The sequence below is a fragment of the Stegostoma tigrinum genome, chromosome 5 (genome assembly GCF_030684315.1).
Source record: "Stegostoma tigrinum isolate sSteTig4 chromosome 5, sSteTig4.hap1, whole genome shotgun sequence".
Taxonomy (NCBI): Eukaryota; Metazoa; Chordata; class Chondrichthyes; order Orectolobiformes; family Stegostomatidae; genus Stegostoma; species Stegostoma tigrinum.
Genome location: NC_081358.1, coordinates 45,925,493 through 45,939,008, shown reverse-complemented (window position 1 = coordinate 45,939,008; position 13,516 = coordinate 45,925,493). Strand labels below are relative to the sequence as shown.

Genomic DNA, 13,516 nt, shown 5'->3' with positions numbered 1-13,516 from the left:
TCATGATGTCTTAGGCCATGTACCTGTTATGTGCCCTGAATATGTGGCCTTCTCAACATAAGTCTACAACATAACTCAGCTTCACTTGTGGCCAACCCCACCAACAGATGGAGCCAATGTCGCGCGCATGCGCAATAGTTCCTTTGGCACGACTGTTGTTTATTTATGATTGTGTTTCTGTGAAGTTTCTTAGAGATTTTTTTCAGTGTTAAAGGTAGTTTAAAAGTTTTGTTGTCAGCCATCAGGTCCAGGAGATGTATGACATTTGAGCCCCATTAATGTCTCCAGTACCATGTTTTTACAAATACTAAGTTCTTTTGTTTCTTCACTCACGCTTGTTACTTTGTTCTGTAATTTTTCTGCGTAAAGACAAGTACTAAGTATTTGTTCAGCTTCTCAGTATGTTTTCTTTCCTTTCTTATTCCCTGTTATAACTTCTTCTGTCCCTGCCTGCATTAGGCCCACATTTGTCTTAGATAATCTTTACCTCTTTATATAGCTACAGGTACTTCAACAGTCTATTTTAGAGCATAGAACATAGAACGTTACAGCACAGTACAGGCCCTTCGGCCCTCGATGTTGTGCTGACCTGTCATACCGATCTCAAGCCCAACTAACCTACACTATTCCATGCACGTCCATATGCTTATCCAATGACGACTTAAATGTACCTAAAGTTGGCGAATCTACTACCGTTGCAGGCAAAGCGTTCCATTCCCTTCCTACTCTCTGAGTAAAGAAACTACCTCTGACATCTGTCCTATATCTTTCACCCCTCAATTTAAAGCTATGACCCCTTGTGCTCACCATCACCATCCTAGGAAAAAGGCTCTCCCTATCCAAACTATCTAACCCTCCGATTATTTTATATGTTTCAATTAAGTCACCTCTCGACCTTCTTCTCTCTAATGAAAACAGCCTCAAGTCCCTCAGCCTTTCCTCGTAAGACCTTCCCTCCATACCAGGTAACATCCTAGTAAATCTCCTCTGCACCCTTTCCAAAGATTCCACATCTTTCTTATAATGAGGTGACCAGAACTGTACACAATACTCCAAGTGTGGCCACACCAGAGTTTTGTACAGCTTCACCATAACCTCTTGGTTCTGGAACTCGACCCTCTTTTAATAAAAGCTAAAACACTGTATGCCTTCTTAACAGCCCTGTCAACCTGGGTGGCAACTTTCAAGGATCTGTGTACATGGACACCGAGATCTCTCTGCTCATCTACACTACTAAGAATCTTACCATTAGCCCTGTACTTTGCCTTCTGGTTACTCCTACCAAAGTGCATCACCTCACACTTGTCTGCATTAAACTCCATTTGCCACCTCTCAGCCCAGCTCTGCAGCTTATCTATGTCTCTCTGCAACCTACAGCATCCTTCGTCACTATCCACAACTCCACCAACCTTAGTGTCATCTGCAAATTTACTAACCCATCCTTCTACGCCCTCATCCAGGTCATTTATAAAAATGACAAACAGCAATGGACCCAACACCGACCCTTGCGGTATACCACTAGTAACTGGTCTCCAGGATGAACATTTCCCATCAACTACCACCCTCTGTCTTCTTTCAGCAAGCCAATTTCCAATCCAAACTGCTATATCTCCCACAATTCCATTCCTCTGCATTTTGTACAATAGCCTATTGTGGGGAACCTTATTGAACGCCTTGCTGAAATCCATATACACCACATCAACCGGTTTACTCTCATCTACCTGTTTGGTCACCTTCTCAAAGAACTCAATAAGGTTTGTGAGGCATGATCTTCCCTTCACAAAACTGTGCTGACTATCCCTAATCAATTTATTCTTTTCTAGATGATTATAAATCCTATCCCTTATAACCTTTTCCAACACTTTACCAACAACTGAGGTAAGGTTCACTGGTCTATAATTACCAGGGTTGTCTCTACTCCCCTTCTTGAACAGGGGAACCACATTTGCTATCCTCCAGTCATCTGGCAGTATTCCTGTAGACAATGACGAGTTAAAGATCAATGCCAAAGTCTTGGCAATCTCCTCCCTGGCTTCCCAGAGGATCCGAGGATAAACCCCATCCGGCCCAGGGGACTTATCTATCTTCACCCTCTGAAGGATTTCTAATACCTCTTCCTTGTGAACCTCAATCCCACCTAGTCTAGTAGCCTGTATCTCAGTGTTCTCCTCGACAACATTGTCGTTTTCTAGAGTGAATACTGTTGAAAAATATTCATTTAGCGCTTCCCCTGTCTCATCTGACTCCACACACAACTTACCACTACTATCCTTGATTGGGCCTAATCTTACTTTCGTCATTCTTTTATTCGTTAAGTACCTATAGAAAGCCTTAGGGTTTACCCTGATCCTATCTACCAACAACTTCTCATGTCTCCTCCTGGCTCTTCTGAGCTCCCTCTTTAGATCATTCCTGGCTACCTCGTAGCCCTCAAGTGCCCTAACTGAGCCTTCACATCTCATCCTAACATAAGCCTTCTTCTTCCTCTTGACCAGAGATTCCACCTCCTTCGTAAACCACGGTTCCCGTGCTCTACAGCTTTCTCCCTGCCTGACAGGGACATACTTATCTAGGACACACAGGAGCTTTTCCTTGAATAAGCTCCACATTTCTAATGTGCACATCCCCTGCAGTTTCCTTCCCCATCCTATGCTCCCTAAATCTTGCCTAATCTCATCGTAATTGCCTTTCCCCCAGCTATAACTCTTGCCCAGTGGTATACACCTATCCCTTTCCATCACTAAAGTAAACATAACAGAATTGTGATCGCTATCACCAAAGTGCTCATCTACTTCCAAATCTAACACCTGGCCAGGCTCATTACCCAGGACCAAATCTAATGTGGCTTCGCCCCTTGTTGGCCTATCTACGTACTGTGTCAGGAAGCCCTCCTGCACACACTGGACAAAAACTGACCCATCTATAGTACTCGAACTATAGTGTTCCCAGTCAATATTTGGAAAGTTGAAGTCCCCCATGACAACTACCCTGTCTCTCTCACTCCTATCGAGAATCATCTTTGCTATCCTTTCCTCTACATCTCTGGAGCTATTCGGAGGCCTATAGAAAACTCCCAACAGGGTGACCTCTCCTTTCCTGTTTCTAACCTCAGCCCATACTACCTCAGTTGACGAGTCCCCAAATATCCTTTCTGCAACTGTAATACTGTCCTTGACCAATAATGCCACACCTCCGCCCCTTTTACCATCTTCTCTGTTCTTACTGAAACATCTAAATCCTGGAACCTGCAACAACCATTCCCGTCCCTGCTCTATCCATGTCTCCAAAATGGCCACATCATCGAAGTCCCAGGTACCAACCCATGCTGCAAGTTCACCCACCTTATTTCAGATGCTCCTGGCATTGAAGTAGACACACTTCCGACCAACTTCTTGCTTGCTGGTGCCATCTTGCTTCTCTGAAACTTTATTTCGGACCTCCCTACTCTCAAACTTTTCTATAGTCGAACTACAATTTTGGTGCCCATCCCCCTGCTGAATCAGTTTAAACCCACCCGAATAGCCTTAGCAAATTTACCCCCCCAGGATATCGGTACCCCTCTGGTTCAGGGGAAGACCATCTTGCTTGTGGAGGTCCCACCTACCTCACAAAGAGCCCCAATTATCCAAGAATCCAAAACCCTCCCTCCTGCACCATCCCTGCAGCCACGTGTTCAACTCCTCTCTCTCCCTATTCCTTACCTCACTAGCACGTGGCACGGGCAATGAACCAGAGACAACAACTCTGTTCGTCCTAGCTCTCAGCTTCCATCCTAGCTCCCTAAATTTCTGCCTTAAATCCCCATCTCTCTTGCTACCTATGTCGTTTGTGCCAATGTGGACCACGACTTGGGGCTGCTCCCCCTCCCCCTTAAGGATTCCAAAAACACGATCAGAGACATCGCGCACCCTGGCACCTGGGAGGCAACACACCAACCGTGAGTCTCTCTCGTCCCCACAGAACGTCCTATCTGTCCCCCTAACTATGAAGTCCCCAGTGACTAATGCTCTGCTCCTCTTCCCCCTAGCCTTCTGAGCAGCAGGGACAGACTCTGTGCCAGCCTTTTTCATAAGGAAGGCTTCACTTTCCTCCTTTACAGCTAAACAAGGGCTGGCCCCATCAGCAAGCTCACATTATGCTGAAACCCGGGATTGAACCAGGGACCTTTAGATCTTCAGTCTAACGCTCTCCCAACTGAGCTATTTCGGCTGGCATGTTTTGCTTGTTTACTTTCAAATACTGTTTTCATCTTCTTTATCAGTTTCTTGGTTCCCCTTTGCAGATTTCTAAAATGTTTCCAAGCTTTTGTTTTACTAGCATTTCTGATCACGTTTTGTACAGTTATTTCAATCAAGAATATTTAAATTTTCATGCTAGCCATAGTTCTGTCAATTTTTTTCTTATTAGTTTTTTGTGGCTCATATAATATATATGCATTGTAAACCATTTATTAATTTTAAAATGTTAGTAGTTTCCCTGTCTACCATTAAACCTTTCTTTCCCCAATGTACAACATTTAATTTTCTCACTATTTATTGTTCCCTTTGCTTAGATTTAAGTCCCTAGTTTCAGATTTAACTTTCAAGCTTAATGTAAAAATCTATCATATTAGGGTCACTTTTCCTGAAAGTCTTATTTGCACATTGATTATTAATTAGCCCTTTCATATTTCAGAATGCAAACCTTAAACCATAGCTCTGCTCGATAGTTGACACTCTTGCAAAGTAACAACTACTATTCGGTCATGTGGCTTATGTTGTACTTATGGAACTGTTATCCATCTGTTACTTGACTATAACCATTGTCATAAATGTCAATATGCATGTTTAGCAGGACGGCGCTCATTCAATTTTTACTATTGCGCTTCTGTTTACCATCCAATTATATCCAAAATTGAACAAATGTAGGGATAAAATGGGGCTTATTTGCTGAAAATGTAGTTTATGCCAAAGATTGGATCAATAGTTTTCATCCTATGAGATACAGACCAAGAAACTATTTTAATCTGACTTTTGTGGCTACTTGTAGATGGAGGTTAACAATCATTTTATGGGATCAAAGATGATAACAAACTACCCGTGCACATGCATTACTATGGCAGGTGTGCTTATGAGATTTTATTGTTTGCAATAATGCTGCTATGTGTGCTGTAGCTGGTTCCTATCCTAATCCGAGATTGTTCTTTCTTTAAACAAGCTCATGCAGATTTAATCTTTGTATTAATGCAAATAGGGATGACATAGATGGGCCCAGCATTTCTGTTGTCCAAGCTATCGAGTTTCTGCGCTTTGAAGGACAGTTATATAACACTTATATGTGCTTTTATAAAACTTGGAAACTGCCTTTCCTATTAGAAGAATACAGAAAAACAAGAACATTGCTGATGTGTGCCCTTATCCGTGACCTGTAATGAATTGCCTTTTAAGCATTGTCACCTTCAGTTAATTGTGCAGTATGATGACTAAATATAGCATTTATGTACCCTCCATTCAAACATTTCTCCAGTTTGATATGTCAGGATATTCTACTTTCAGCAACTTCTCTGACCCCTATTGTTTGCAGTCTTCTTTCAGCTAGCTATCTTCTCAGTTTTTCAACGCTTACCCCCCCTTCACCCACCATACACTCTTTCTCCTCCCTTTCCCCCTCCCCATCCCCCACCCTCCCCAGCCTTTCTTCACTCCTCACTTCCATAGAAAACTCAGCATTGTGGCTAAGGTTCAGGTTACAGGACACTAGGAAGCTGGAAGGCCACCTAAGATCTCCCTGGAGAGTTTCCTTAGTCCTTTGGAGACTCTTATGATAGTGCTCTATTTCATGCCTGAGCACACCTTTGTTTGGCTTCTTGCCTAAGGCAGTAAGGTTGTTTGGCTTGAGTGGAATGTAGTGTTGTTCCTCCAACTGAATGATGTGCTGATAATTTGCACACAAAAACAATTCCAGCCTCAGCCTTCTATGCCCAATCCCTCCTCATTTCACAGCATTATTTTGCTAACAGATTTTTCTTCTGGTCTTTCTGCATCTGATTTCAAGCAATCAAGAGAACAAACTGTATATTTCGAAGACTTTATTATTCAAAGCTAACATTTTTTATTGCAATGATCTGGCTGATGACACAAACCCATTTTCAGAAATTGACAGAACAGAAAACCAGTGATCTTTGTCTATACACTTTGACCTCATAGGATGACTGTTCAGAGGACAAGTGCAAACAAATGGGAGGGAAAAATCAGCTAAAGACAAATGACAGGCTCAATTGGACAAATGTTGTAACATTTTTGGAAATGTGCAGTCAACTTGGGGGCAGCTAATTGGTGGCCAATTAGTCGATCATCAGAATCAAGGCTATTCCTCATTTGGCTTTTAATTGATTTTTTTTGTAACCAAGTGTTGATCATCACATGGTAAACTGAGATTGTGGTATTTTCCCAGAATACTACTCCTGTGGTATTTGCAACCTCGACTAGTATCTGTTACTGGAAAAGGTTTTTTAGAGTAGTTCACTGCTACCAATTGTGCATTGTCTTGAGGCAATTTTGTAAGTAGCGTACACCATGATTGAGTATTCACCAAAGATACATTTACTGAGATAACAAGAAAGCTTTTCTTTATTATTATTATTAATCAGCACAAATATATCTGGCCAGGCTTAATCACTAGGGTCTTAGGGAGTTGGTACACAAACATTTGCTTCACTCTGAAGCGTAGAGTAGAACTCATTGATTACCATGACAGACTGTGTGAGAATATCAATAGGACATAACATGGACGTTTATGCCTTCAGAACTTCCTCTTTATGTAACAGGGATGTTCTCGTCGCTGGAGAGAATAGTTGCTGTTCGCCAACAAAAAAAAAGCCAGAAAATCAAAGGGCCACCCCAAAAATACAAAGCAACATGCTCAATTGGCTGAGCCAGAATTAGTTCTTATTCTTCCCCGGATAGGCCAGCATTTTATGGCTCATTTTAGTTGCTCTTGAGAAGGTGGGTGGAAGGATCAAGAGTCACATGTGAGTCAAACTGAAGGGCATGAAAGAACCAGATGTAATTTTTACTACAACCATCACTGAGACCAGCTTTATTTTAATAATATATTTTTTATGAATTAAATCGCTTCAAATTCCAGCAGCAACTGTGATAGATTCAAATCCTATTTCCACATAATTCGACTGAATTACTAGTCCAGTAATTTTACCCCTTGTTATGTTACATAACAAATTGAAGCATACAAATGATCTTGGAGATCTAATTTCCAGTCAGGGTCATTTCACTGTGATAACCCAGGTGATAGAAACTGCTCAAGCTCTATCATTGCAGTTTATGTTATCACCTGAACTCCTCCTATTAAGTTACTGCCTGGCATTCACTAACAGCTATCAATTATCTCTGTACCGAATACAATGAGATCTGCAACTTTTCATTACTGCCCTGAAAGCATCTCTTATACGTTTACCTATTTCGTCCTATTATAACCTGATATAGTTAAAGGCTTTCACTGTAACTGCAGTTGTGCTGTTCCTCCTGATAAAATGATATAAGATTTGTTATGATTTTATGGGGACTGACAAGCCAAGTAAATCACAGACTTCTGTGTTAGGCAAAATAATTGCTGGGGTAGAATCTTTGGTTGTTGAGTTGGCTACTAAATTGGGTGTCACCTTTAACCTGTGTCAGAAACACCAGACTCTGGCCTCAGCAGCAGTCCAGGGCTCCTTACGCATCAGCAAGTAATAAACTGAAAATTACACTATGGGATATGAGAAAATGTATGAACAAAGGTATTAATGCATTTCCTGAATATCTTAACAAAGACATTCATTTGTTTAAAATAAACAGATAAATAGCACTATCATAACTGTAGAGTAAAAATACCCACAAACATGTTAAGCCCTTGCGCTATGGATTTGCCCAGTATCATTTCAAAGCTCAATGACTTTACCTTTTATCCTAATTGTGTGATTTAGTCATCTATCATGAAGAAAAAACGAGGCCTTAAAATTAACTTTGCAAATTATTGCAAATGAAAGTTTCACGTTTGAGCAGTTAAAAAAATTGTGAAAGTGTTTGGAATAATAACAGCAAGATTTTAAGAGCTCATTTTTCCAGAATCTCCCTACAATATTTATTCGCTGACAGGGTGAAAAAGATGCCTTAGTGACTAGGACTATAACATTTTAACTCTGGGTCAAATGGGCCATTTCAATCCATTATTATTTTAACCTTCTGAATCAAGGTTTTCTTACATTACAACAGAAGAAAGAAATTATGGAAAATCTCTTCAATAAAATATTTAACACACCCAAATTAATGTTACATTTTTCCAGCATATGGCTGCAGGAGTTCTTTGTCAGAAAAAGAAACTGGAATGTATTATTAATAAGAACCTATCCAACTGTATTGGATCTAACATGCTTAATTTATTTTTTTCAACTTAGTTAGCAAAAGATTAAATAAAGTATTAAATATATTGATGGATGGCAGTTGTCAGGTGCTATTCAACTAGTCTCCAAGTTTCATTTGTTCGTAGATTGGGGCAAATCTGATTAGGTTAAATTTATTACTTAGTTCTAGTCAGCCTGATGTGCTGGGACTGGACCTTCATCTTAAATATGTATTTGATGGCCACTAATACCGATATCATTAGTGTAATTATAATAGCTATTTTAAACAGCACTACAGCTATAACCATATCTGCTATAACTAATATTATTGTTATTATTATAACTGCTTTAACTGCTACCAACAAAACTCATATTGCTATGATTAAGGTTACTGTAACTAAGAAAACTACTATTATAACTATTCTAACTATCACCAAAGCCACTGCTGTGATTAATATTTTTAAAACAACTTGATTATAGCAAAAAGCTATACTTAATGCATTATTATCAGTATTAATACTAATATTATTGCAGTTACAATATTTTACATTTATATAGTATCTGTAGCTAATGGAACAGTGGTGGATTGGGATCTTCTGTATTTTGGTAATTTGTCAATGTGTTATGTGTTCTTGGTGATGGCAGTGAAGGAGTTTTCTGGTGGGAGAGAGCCATCCATCAGAACCCAGAATCATTAAAATCATTGTTGCATTGGAGGAGGTTTGCACTCCGTTGAATGTATGCTGAACCATTGCCTGTAGTTGAGTGATGCAACGTACAGGCCTGTTGCTGCTAAAGCTGTTCACGAAGATCCACCCCTCTACTTAATATTGAGGGATTGAAAGGTGCCTACTCGTGAGATCTTTTAACATGGGGTGGATATAGTACACTGTCTAGAACATGGTTCTGGTGGAGAAAGGACTTTGTCCAATGGTATGATAGTTGTGACAATTAGAAATCAGGTTCTGCAGGATGGGTTGGGGCTATGAAACTTGCCCAGCCTAGGAGTTCACAGTTTTACTTGTTTCTGGATCAACACGGGAGTGGGGAGCATGCTGTATGTGACCAGCCACTGTTGGATCAATCAGCAAGAACTTGCTTCTACTACAGCAAAATGCTGCATTCATCACAAATAGCCAATTAGATCCTCCATCAACACTAATCCCACTCTTTAATTCCTGATTTCATGATTTCCAGGCTCAGGGCACTGGGCCTTCCCTTCTCTTCATTCCAACTGGCTGGCTCCACCTCTCTCCTGCTGCACGTGACTCTGATGCTGGGTAACTGCACTAGGTAACTCTACTATGACATTAACACGGCTGTGGGGCAGATTCATATCTGTCATGAGGCACAATGGACATTATCTTCACAGTAAGACAGGTCCAAGAACAGTGCAGAGAACTGTAACTGCTGTTGTGCTCTTCCTCCTTATAAAATGATATAAGATTTGTTGTGATTTTATGCTAAGTAAATCTAGACTTCCATGTTAAGCAAAATAATTGCTGAGGTAGAATCTTTTGTTTTTGAGTTAGCTACTAAATTGGATGTCACTTTTTAGCAATGATAACACATGGCTTTCTTCAATCTCACAGAGGCCTTCGGCTCTGTCAGCTTTGAGCATTCTCCAGCTGCCTGGAAAAACATGACTGCATGATGGCATGCGAGCTGTGACCCTTACCAGCAGATCCACCTCATGACTCAATAGATGTACACATAGGGTCAAGCAATGCTTTATCTTCACATTAATGCTCTTCTCCTTCTTTCTGGCTGTAGCACTCCATCCTGTAACATGAATCTTTCTGCTAGACTGGAGCTTCTCTACAGATGAGCTGGAAACTGTTCAATCTTCGCCTCCAATCTGGAACTAGAACATAACCAACCTTTTATTGAGTTGCAGTACTCAGATGATTCTTGTGTGTGTGCCCACATTCTGATGTGAAGCCCATTGTATTCTCAGAGGACTGTGACACCTTGGACTAAACATCCACAAGACTGAAGTCCTTTACCAGCATGCTCCTGCTGTGTAATGCCGTCCTCGACTATCAAGATCTCTGACAAGGCACAAACATAGAAAATAGTTGCAAGGGTAGGCCATTCAGCCCTTCAAGCCTGCCCCAGCAGTCAACATGATCATGGCTGATCATGAAATTTCAGTATCTCACTCCCACTTCCTCTCCATACCCCCTGATGACTTTAACCACAAAGGCAGCATCTAGCTCCCTCTTGAATATACCTAATGAACTGGCCCCAACAGCTTTCTGTGGAGAGAATTCCACAGATTCACAACTCTCTGAATTGAAGAAATTCTCCATCCCAGCATAGAGTCTACAGGGCAATAGTATTATCTGCCCTTTAGTATACATCTATGGCATGTACGATGTGTAGCAGATTCTCATAGTCCTAGAGAAATACCAACAGTGATGCTCCTGCAAAATCCACTGGCAGAATAGGTGCTTCTATATCAGTGTCCTCTCTCAGGCCAAAATGCACCCACATCTAGGCACTGGTTACTGATAACCAGCTATGTTGGGAAGGCTAGATCATCCACATATCGTTTCCAAAACAGGCTTCCTACTCCAGGCTTCATCATGGCAAGTAGTTATAAGTTACTTGGGGGTCACAGATAATGTTTCAGGGATGCCCTCTAAGTATATACCTACTAACATGTGAGAACCTCTCACCCAAAACCACCCAAACTAGATGAGAAGGACCTGTGAAGGCATCAAACATTTTGAGCATCTCCGACAGGCTCAAATGGAAGCCAAGTGCAGAATGAGTGAGCGAACATCTGAGAATCCCATCCATTCATCTCTTTAAACACCCTGTATCCAACTTGTGACAGGGAGCGTGGATCCAAACTTGGACTATTTACTCATCTCAGGATCCACAACTCTGGAGTTGAGGAAAATCATCCTTAGTTTTGAGGGACTGCCTTCAAAAAGGATATTCTCAGTATTGCCAGTTCCATCTCTGATGCCTCTGACATTTGTCCAAAGTTGCTGAGTGATGGTGGTCCGAATGTGCCTCCAATTTCCTGCTCATCCTTCGTGGAAAAGTGAACTATAACTCAAATCTCATGCTAAAACAATCACATTCCTGATCCTGGACTTCTGATACCACCCTCAGAGATTCCAACGATCATGGCAAGAGAAATACAGAGAAACCGAATGACTTATCTTAAGTAGAATACTTCTCCCCTTTACCATCTGTGTTCACTGCCACTTTTGTGAGCACCTGGCACTTTATTTAATTGACTCTGGTTCCCCTTCTGGTGTTGTGATGAGCTCAAGGGGTCAATTAGCTGCCGGAGGTGAAATCCCATTACATTGGTCTTAAGTGACTGGCTGCCGTGATATTCAAAGGCCTATACTATCCCATGGCCTTAACAAAAAATGACTTTATCGAGAGCAATGTATATGTATAAACCACTGGCTGTGCAGGTCAAATCTCCACACTGGTCAACTCTGCTGTGATAGTCTTGTTTTTCTACTTCAAGATAGGTTATTAAACATGCTTTCTAAGATCCTAAGGGATGTAGACAGAGTAGATAAGGAGAAAATGTTGCCATTGGCGAAAGGGTTGGGGAATCAGAGGATGTTGATTTAAGGTGATTGACAAAAAATGCAATGAGGACAAGATAAACCATTTTTGCTCAGTGGGTGGTTGGCATCTGCAATGCACTGCCTGAGAGTATGGAGAAGGCAGGTTCACTCATGGCTTTCAAAAAGAAACTGGAATTTTATCGAAAGAAAAGTAATGTGAAGGGCTACGATTAAAGGGTGGAGAAGTGTGGGATGTGGCACTAGCTTTGGTGGTCTTATAAAGATCTGGCATAGGCATGATGGGCCAACTGGCCTCTCTGAGCTATAACTATTCCAGACTTCTTTTCCTGCTTTAACTACTTAGGTAGCTTTCAGTGTATTAGAGTATTTTATACTTTTTAAACTTATGTAAAAGAACTATTTTCTTTTCATGTAACCATGTGCTCGTGTTTTGAGTTGCAAATTCTCTCGGATTGTCCTGGAGTTCCGAACAGTTCTTACTTGTTCTCCTGGCTCTGCAAGAGACAGATCGTTGGGCAATGGGATGAAAAGCTGCTCAGCAGGACAGCGAGGGATGCGGATGGGAGAAATGGGAAGCCTATTGGACTCAAAAGGTCATGCGTCGAAACCTCTAGAAAGACATCTATCTAACTACAGTCAACAACTTCAACCCACCTCCTTGCCCACTGCCCTTGATGATGCTTCCATTCCACATTAGTGCAATTGTATTTGCAGTCAGATTCCTCTGAAATGTTTGCCCACTCCATATTAACCCATTTGGCTCCTCCATCTTCAACTTGAGGCCAACTATGTAAGTTCTGTACTATTAAAAATACTGTCGTTCGGACAAAATGCTAAACTAGAGAGTAACTTTTCTTCTCAGGTGGACATTAAGGATCCCCTGGCAGTATTCTGAAGAAAATCAAGGCATTTGTCCCTGCCATTCTGGTCAATTATGTCTCTCAACCAATATCAGATGAGCTGGAAATGATCTCACTGCAGCTTGTGGGAGCTGGCTGTGCTCTAACTAACAGCAATGTTTTCTATGTTATTGGAGTGGCTAATTTCAATGTCCTTATTTGGCAGTAAAATGCTTTGTGCTGTACTGAGAGCATGGCAGATGTTATAGAAATGTAAGTTTTTTAAAAATCTAATAGCTATTGATGGCTGTTCAATATTCTCAGTCATTGTTTGTGAATTCTCATTGTTGCAGCATTTGTGCTGGAGTAGGATCCTTTCCTTTTTGGTCTGCTCCATCCTGCTCATTTGTGCTTGTCATCATTCCCGGACATCTGTTAAGAATTAAGAGCAGAATGAGCCAGAGTGAAAATGGAGATCTGGGAGTGAAGATCTTGTTTTAATGTAAAGGCAGTGAGGGCACGGAACGTCAACAAATATATCTGAGAGCCTTGGGGTAGCCCCAATTCAATTGCAGAAAGCCAGCATCACCAAAGAGAATGCAGTTAGCCCTGATCAAAGGCGTCTTTTACATTGGATGCTAAACTGAGGTTCTGTCTTTTTTTGAGATGGATGTAGAAAAATGCCATGGCAGTCATTAAGTATGAGCTGAAGAGTGAATTGCTTAACTTTGTAT

At 41.1% G+C, this 13,516-nt stretch overlaps 1 non-coding gene across 1 annotated transcript; it reads right to left on the bottom strand.

Annotated features, from left to right (window-relative positions):
• Window positions 1-4,136: 4,136 nt before the first annotated feature.
• On the bottom strand, window positions 4,137-4,209 carry trnaf-gaa (transfer RNA phenylalanine (anticodon GAA)). The gene has a single exon. It is a non-coding gene; the product is annotated as a tRNA-Phe (tRNA).
• Between the last annotated feature and the right edge of the window lie 9,307 nt (window positions 4,210-13,516).